This window comes from Sinocyclocheilus grahami, unplaced genomic scaffold, assembly GCF_001515645.1.
Source record: "Sinocyclocheilus grahami isolate Dianchi unplaced genomic scaffold, SAMN03320097.WGS_v1.1 scaffold242.1, whole genome shotgun sequence".
Classification (NCBI taxonomy): Eukaryota; Metazoa; Chordata; class Actinopteri; order Cypriniformes; family Cyprinidae; genus Sinocyclocheilus; species Sinocyclocheilus grahami.
The window spans coordinates 863,241-871,860 of NW_015505421.1; the positions used below are offsets into that span (position 1 = coordinate 863,241).

Below are 8,620 nucleotides of genomic sequence, written 5' to 3' on the forward strand. Positions count from 1 at the left end.
CCCTCCACCCTTCCACTCCACCAATAAGCATTTGGCTGAGATAGTTGTTAAAACCTTGCTAGAATCAGGTGCACTTGCTCTGTTGATTTTAAATGTGTGTTTATCATAAGTATGCACATTCCAGATACATTGGCATGAAAAATTATTAGCTTGATTTTTCACATATTTTTCTACCTGAATTTATTTATGTATTCACAGTAAAAATGTAGGCAAAGGAAACATGGAAAAAAAACAAAGCATAATTTTTGTCATTATGTGGTTTATTTAAAGGGACAGCCCAAACATCTGTCATAATTTTCTAACTCTCATGCCGTTTGAAATATGTATGGCTGGCTGGCTTCTGTGGAACACAAAGTTTTGATTCCCATTGACTTCCATTAGTTTTTTCTGTCCTTACAGTTGAAGTCAATAGGAACCAAAACTGTTTAGTTCCTAACACTCTTCAAAATATCCTCTTCTTTGTTCCACAGAAGTTAGTCATAATAGTTTAGATGGACATGAGGATGAGTAAATTATTTTTTAATAATAATAAAAAAGTAATAAATTAACCATGTCGTTGCTGTGCAAAAGTAATTGCCCTTAATCTTTGAAATCAACAGAAATTAAATTGGAGTCAGAGACTTAGTGGTGAATATTCCCAAAAGTGGTAAGAATTTCTCAAAGGGCACAGTGGCACCTCATCTGGAAAGCTTCAAATGATCACAGAAAAACTTTCAAAGAACTACAGGTAGGGCTGTAAATCATGAAAATCGCATTTGATTTTTTACACAGCCCTAACTACAGGTTTCTCTCGCATCAGCTAAGGTCATGGTTTATGACTCCGCAATAGGAAAGGGACTGTGAAAATAGACTTATGGAAGAGTAGCCAGGTGAAAAATTCAGCTCACCAAGAAAAACATCAAAGCTCACATCATGTTTGTTAAAAAGCATGTGATTATCCCAAGACCTTGGTTTATTCTATGGTCAGATGAGTGAAAATGTAAATAGCGAATGCAGCATTGAACTGACTTTGTGGTTGACTTGGTATGTTTTTCTGTCTGTGGTGGCCTCTGTGACTTGGATTCACTCATATACTAGAGATTGTCGGAGCATCTGAGCATGGCTTGAAGCTAAAGTGAAATTGTGTGGTACAGCAGGACAATAATCCAAAACAAAGTCAAGTTGACATCTGAAAGACTGAAAAGAAATGGGCTCATATCAAATTACAGGTGCTATTTGATTGCCGTTATTATTATTTAATGTTGTATAGTCAGATATTAGATTTAAGGAGGCATTCTTTTTCCTCAGGGGTGATGAGAGTCTGTGTTAGCCAATTTCACTTAATGAAATTTTCACTTCGGTTCCCTTTGAGCAGTATGTCATTTTGTTTGAAATGTTGCAACCATTTTGTTCTCCAAATAGACAATTGCTAAGGGGGCAAAAAAAGGGGGCACTGTAAGTCAGTAATAAAATAGAAATTTGTAAATTCTGCAAACAGGATATTCTTTTCTAAACTTTATAAGAAGCTCATTGAGTTTTCAGATTGAGTTTATTTCTGTTTTGGTGGTCAGAACTGAATATGGCGTTAAAGGGTCATGAAACCCCCCATTTCAGCACTGGTTAGTTCTCTCCACAGTTTTAAAAACGCTAAAAAAGTGGGCGTGGTGCGCTGCGAGTGGAGGGGGAAGAGGGGAGACAGACAACACCCACAGCTTCGGGGTTCAGACAGTTTAATTTTGCTCCCATCGATTTAAAAACACAAATAAATGCACAGCCATTTGCACTCTCCATCGCAAACTCACTGTTGCACCTCTGATAACTTTTAAGGCTTATTCTGCGGCGTTTATATAAGCCTTTTGATGGGTTGTGTCAAGGAGCTGTAAAAACGGTTACACTCACTAACTGAATGAATCGCGTTTGTGCCGAACTCTTTTTACAAAGCAAAAACAAACTCTCCTTCGATCCATGAACGTTTCTCTCAGTTAATGTATGCGATCTCACAGTCTGAAGCATCTGTCATAGCAAATCAGCACATGCTGTTGTGAATAATTAAGCGAAGCATCTTCTCATAGGATAAGAACACGCAGTCTCATGAATAATTTAATAGACACCGACGCGTCATCGATGTACTATAGTCCTTTGCCACGTCACAAATAGTGACGTCAACACGATGTAGGTTTTAAACCCGGAAGTTGAAAGTAGTGCAAAAAAGCTTAAAATTAACCAGTTTTCTCTAACAGTTAAAATAATCGGATGCTAACATTGTCTTCTGTGATGTGCAACACAAACACCTTTGCTAAAATCTCAGAAAAAGTAGTCTGGGGTTTCATGACCCTTTAAAAGAACAAGCAGAGTAGCAGGAGGAAGAGAAAAGGGGAGTCATAGACCAAAGCAGCGTCCCCCCCTCCTCCTGTTCTTTTTCACAAATTGGTTTCTTAGGACCCGGTGCCGCATTCCACTTTGTTTGTGCATTGTGTGTGTTTTCTGCTGCATTTAGTTTGTCTGTTAATCCATCAGCGCTGGCGTTGGGGAAAAAGCTTGCACATTTTTGGAGCCAGGAAGCACCTCCTGGCTCATCTGTGTCCCTTAATCCTGAGAACAGCTATGCAGGTGAGATTGCAGACCCCTCAGAGTCTCTCCTTCTGGAAACGTCAAAGTCAGGCATTGGTGATTTGGAAGACAGGGAGGCGAAGTCTGCAGGGAGCCTTCATGCAGGTCAGCCCAAATCTTTAGCTGAGAGCCCCTGGTTCAGTGCAGGTGGATCTGTGGCCTGTGCTGAGGGAGGGATAGGTGCTGTTAGGCAGATGGAGAGGGATTAACCCGCTCTACCACCACCACCACGCATCTTTGAATTATGAATGTCCCCTCTCTCTTTATGTCTGTCAGCACAAGGCAGGACTTTGAAACACAACCCTCTTGCACCCCTCTATGCAGTTGTGTGTCATAAAAGACATTTTACTGTTTCTGTGAGAGTCAGAAGTAATTTATTTCTTGCATACTTTCTATCATAGGTGGAGGGCGAACCAACTGTAGGCTAAAGCTGTGAAAATCCAGAAAGTGCAGGTGATATTTTTTACTAGATCACATTTTTTGAAATCATACAGTTTTGTGAGAATGTCTTGAATTAAGTGTATTTTTCTTATCACTCTGGCAAATAATTCTTTCTTTAATAATTCCGCTTCGTGTGGGGGTCCTGATCACCCTGTCGGGGTTAATTCTGAGATAACAACCGGCTGGATGTACATTATCCCGCTTATTACATGTTATATATAATATGTTATACTACCCTTTAAAAGTTGGGTCGGTCAGATTTTTTTAAAAGTATACTCTTATGTTCACCAAAGCTTATGTTTACAGTAAAAACAGTAGTGTTGTGAAATATTAAAATAATGATTTTCTATGTCATTTATTCTTGTGATGGTAAAGCTGAATTTTCAGCAGCCTTTACTCCAGTCGTCTGTGACACATGGTCCTGCAGAAATCATTCTAATACTCTGATTTGGTGCTCAAAAAAGATTCTTATTATTATCGATGTTGAAAACATTGATTAATAGTGTTTTATTATGTTATGTGATACTGACACTGATTCACTGGATCATGCGTGAAATCCCCTTGGTTTGTTTATTTTTACAATAACCTTCTTGGTTCCGCCTGAGGTAATATATGATAAAACAACTAATTTTATCAAACTGTAACTCTGTTACTCTTGTGTAACCAAGAACTTGTTCACCTTTAATACTGGCCAAAAAGAAAGTTAGTTTTTGAACCTGACGGCTCACTGTGATGCCAATGTTTGAACTCGTGTTGTGCTCAGGAAGGCAGGGACCCCACAACTGCTGCTGTGAGGATTCACAAACACAAAGGAGTGGCAAATTCATGAAAATGAAACGAATGAGGTTAATTCAGCCTGTTTTATGCAGAAATCCTTGAGGATGACATTTGTTGTGTTGCACGATAATGTAAACGAAGAGGAAAGCCTTGCTTCAAGACGTCTCTGAGGGAGGCAGGCACTGTGTTCATAGAAAAAACAGCAGGTCTGTCGTCCCTAATCACAGACAGAATAGACTACAAAGCAAAACAGATCTAGAAATATCTCTCATATATAATGTTTCTTATTGTTAGAAACTTAATTAATTCGGCACAATATATAATTCTCTCATTTTTATTGTCTTGGCATAGTTTGGTGCCTGAGCTCATGGACTTGCTGTATTCTGTTTTCCAGACTCAGATCTGCCAATGACACGTGACCCTGGCTAAAAGCATTGAAGAATTGAGCCTCAGCCCTTTAGGTGCCAGATCTGTCTCAAAGACAGAAAGAGAAGACGTCTCATCACCATTCAGATTCCATAAAAGCAATTAGCTTAACGGCAACTGTGGTGACAAAGCTTTGGCTCACTTAGGAGATGTGAACCACCCTACTGTGATTTACCTCAGACTGAGAGAGCACCTTGGGAATTTAAGTTGGCATACTTTTCTAAAAGTTTGAGGTAAACAACTCTTGCTCATTAACTTTACTCTTGCCCTCAGTTGCGCAATGGACTCTAGCTAAATAGAAGTCTTACTGAAGACTGGTTGGGTTTCATTCTGCTCCCTAATTCCCTATGACGTGAATCAGGACATTGTGAAAAAATTAAGTTCTAGCAAGAGCCTTGATACACTAAAGTTTGGGGCACTGATGACTGTTACCTGTGACCAGGCTGTGTCACAATTACAAGGTTTGTGCATTAAATGTAGCTGGTATTTATCAACATTGTTGTCCACCTTCATTGTAGATGTAAAAAATACACTGCCATTAAGAAAAATGTGCTTTTCTTGAATTTTTAATAATGACAATTTAGACATTAAACATCACACAGCAAAGCACAAAATTATAAATTTAAATAAAAATGCCTAAATTGCAGAACATAAATAAAGATTTGAGGATACACAGTATATTGGTGCTAATATTGCATATCCAATTGGTTATCTAATATACATTTTTAATATTAATACTAATCATTTAAAACTTTTAAAACTTAAAAATGTAAAACTTAAGTCTTATGCAAATTTAAAAATATAAATTATTTAGTGTACAAAATGATGTCGTGGTGCCTGCATTAACTTGTAGAATTTAAAATGATTTTAATATTATTATTATTATTATTATTATTTCATTCTTAATATCAGACATTTATCGGGTATCGGGTTATGAAAATATAGCAGCTTATTGGTATTGTCCAAAACTTTTAATTGTACTTAAATTGTAACATTTAATTACTTTTACTTTTTAAATGCATTTATTTAATTTATTTAAACATAATGGTATAAATAGTTACATTTGAAATTAATGTGAGCCTTTTAGCAATTAAAAGCCATGACATGAAAATAATTATTGGCTTATTTGTATTGGCTAGAATTTTAATATTGTTTCATCCCTATTCCCTAGCCTTTTATCTTCAACTAAAACACTAATTCCTTTGTAATTTTTAAAAGTTTGCTTAATTGTTTACCTGTCATGCATTTTAGGGAATAGGGATAAAAGATCACAAAAATAAATGAGTTTAAATACTTAAGAAGGAGTGGTGACATTTCCAGTAAGTAAATATTGTTATTGCTGTAGTTTCATGGCAGGTGCATTCTGGGAATTTCTGGGATGTGAACATTTCTCTGCATCGGAGTGATCTGGACAACGGGACGGTCTCAAAAATGGCTGACTCCCTGAGCAGCACACTACTAAACTAGGGAGTGGATTGAGACACAGTGGGTGCGTGACGTATTCGGATCCTTTCCTTCTCTTCTAATTCTTTCTCCTTCATTTTCACTTACTTTCTCCTTCATTTGCTCTCAAGTCGTTTGTCTCATTACTCTAATTAACAGAGCACTTCGCCATCTTTGTGGGGGAGGCCTGGCTTATTTAAAGGCCTGATTGTAATGAGGAGATGGTGGTGGTGAAGGAGCCATTTATACAAGATGAGAAGGAAGGTGGTCTCGGCTATTTTGAGTACCAACCCATGCCCACAAAACCTGCCAATTAGCTTAAGTGGCCTCCCAGCGAGTTGGATTAGTCCTGTACCTTTCTGAGAGAGTGAGAAAAGCACTTTCCTACCCCAAAAAAAGTGGCAAACTTGGTTAAGCTTCCGTGCTCTAATTGCAGGTCTGGTTGCAAAATAGCATGTTACATTACAGACGCCCACATACAGATGTATTTTGTGTTGCGGTCAAGTGACTGTGCAATACGACTGCTGTTTTTCTGCGCTTTCTACCTGTTGTGTTGCAATGTACTTTTGTTCTGCCAAGCTGGCTGCCTCTGATAAGTTTTCTTCGCTTTTATATTCTGTTCCATTTATTCTCACTTTGGCCACATTGTTTCTCTTTAAGGGTGCTACATCTTAAAAATAGCCAGTGTTTGTTTCGATCCCATGTGTGAAATGCGTGGTGAAAGTTTTGACCGGATTCCAAAAAAGTGGTTCCCACAGTCTTCGTGCCGCAGGCAGGACAGACAGCGTGTATCGATCAGTGTGTAAAGCGGGGTTTCGCCAGAGATTAATACTGTGCTCAGCTGAGCTCATGAAGTTGTTAATGTAGTGTGGAAAAACCAGTGTGATCAGCCATATTGGCAGCACAGGGCAAGGCCACTGATTAAGTGAGTGAAGTGCGTTTCACAAGCTCACTCTGGTTCCCACATCAACTTTGTATCATGTCTGAATTCTTCCTCCAAAGAAAATTTAGTTTTGCTCCTGAATGAGCCTGTGTTGGGGAAGTAACAAACTAACTTTAGCATTTTTCAGCACTACTAACTTTTTGAGTAGTAAAGTTTTTTGTCAACAAGTAGCAGTGTGATGTGATAAAATGCTACAGATTCATAGCATTCTAAACCCTCCCCCACCGCCACTTTTTTGATTATAAAAGTATTGTGCATGCACATCAGAGTATACAAATGTGCTCAAACATGCTTTATGATTTATGTCTAAACATGAAAAAGTCTGATTTGTCACTCAAATAGTTAATAATTTTGCTGGTTCATTAACTTGATTGACTCATTTATGGTCCTTTTGTAGTCCACGTTTTGTTGCTATATGCAAAATTAGATTAGAATATTTGTTGTAATAATCTTAATTATATTTAGTTAAACACTTATGTTGGCCACTTTGTTATTTTTTTCAGGAATGTAGATTATGATGCTTTCTAGTTTTATTTATGATATGAAGTGTGTTTACTGATAGTATTATGTTTAAAATTTTGTGTTGGTGGCATTAAGGGTAAATTAAAGGTGTGTTTCTGCCAAAAAAATACTGCTCCAAGTTGCGTAAAGAAAAAAGGAATCAACTTTTTTGCGGAAGAAATCAAACTAGTGAATCAATACATTGAAATGGGTCATTTAAAAACACTAGTTTAGTAAAAACGGGCATTTTTCCTGGCATTTTTACATTCTTTTTGTAGTGATACAAATGAATACAATATTTTTTGGAAAATAATCTTACAAAGTAATAATAATGTTTAGGCAATGCTGCTGCTTAGCCACTGTTTTTGTTGAATTGTGCCGTTTTATTGGGGAAATTTTGTGTAAATAAAACTGTTCAGATGCCTTTTCAGATTAAATTAAAGGCCCAGTGTTTCAGTAGCTTGTACTGTATCTAGTAGCTTGACTATTTTCAACCACTTTAACTTATTTGTATCTTAACAAACTACTCTTCAAAGTAGGGATGTCAATTTTCGATCATTTCCATGATCGATCGTCGTTTAAATTAACGATCAAATAATCGATTAATCGTTAACCTTAATGCTGCGAAATGCGTCTATGCAGCCCGGCATGACAGGATGTGCAAAAGTTACTCAAAAAAAGAAACCCCGCTTTCTCACCCGATTTAAAGGGGATTTAGTCTGAATAAAATGCTAGTAGCAGGATTGTAAAATGAATAGATGTGATTATGATAATTTCATAAAATGAAGAGAGCTCGTTTGAGATCATTTTACTTTGTGGACTGTTTCCTATCCCGTCATGGAGACCGCTGAACGCGCCTCTTTAAATGGTTTCGTGGTGCTCGTTGTTGTATTTTAAAACACAATTGTAATGTTTTCAACTGACATTATGGCATTTAAAATAAAATGATCCCAAACGTAACTGTGGCGCATGTGGCTGTGCTGCGCAGTCAGTGAACCGCTTCCATCGGCGCTGCTGCAGCAAAACACACTGTTGCTCACATGAAACATTATTATGCGAGTATTATGACCAGTACTTAATTTGATCCTGCTGGATCCTGTTCCGGAAAATGTCAGATTTAAAATTTTTGCGTTGCGGTAAGCCTATTTGTTTTTAAAAATCCGGCATTTACAATCCATTAAATCGTGACATGTGCATGCATGCGTGCGTGTACCAGGACGGAGCGAGCGCGGGTTTGTTTAAACTGACCAGTGTAACTTTTTATATGTTTGGTTGACTGTATTTTATTTTGATAATGAACAGACTGCGATGTAAGTTTGAATTGCGAGAATATGTGGGGTGTGTGCGCGTGAGGTGCCGGTGCAATCGAACAGCTGAAACATTTAAAAACTAAATTTTTGGAGTAAGGTATAATCCGCAAAAGTGTTTACTTTTATTTTTGCGCGCACAATAAAAACAGAAGATTTGTGCTTTTGTAAAATAAAGCAAACAAACAGAATG

General features: G+C 37.4%; 1 protein-coding gene across 3 annotated transcripts in view; it reads left to right on the forward strand.

Moving 5' to 3' along the window:
- The window catches only part of LOC107597993 (semaphorin-6D-like), a 186,490-nt gene that overhangs the window by 30,093 nt on the left and 147,777 nt on the right, over positions 1-8,620 (forward strand). For 2 of the 3 annotated variants that reach the window (XM_016289221.1, XM_016289224.1), the window contains exon 3: positions 2,991-3,042. The exons of the other annotated variant lie outside the window; for it this stretch is intronic. The gene's annotated coding sequence lies outside the window, so the exon portion shown is untranslated. The remainder of the gene's footprint in view (positions 1-2,990; positions 3,043-8,620) is intronic. 3 annotated transcript variants of the gene reach the window in all.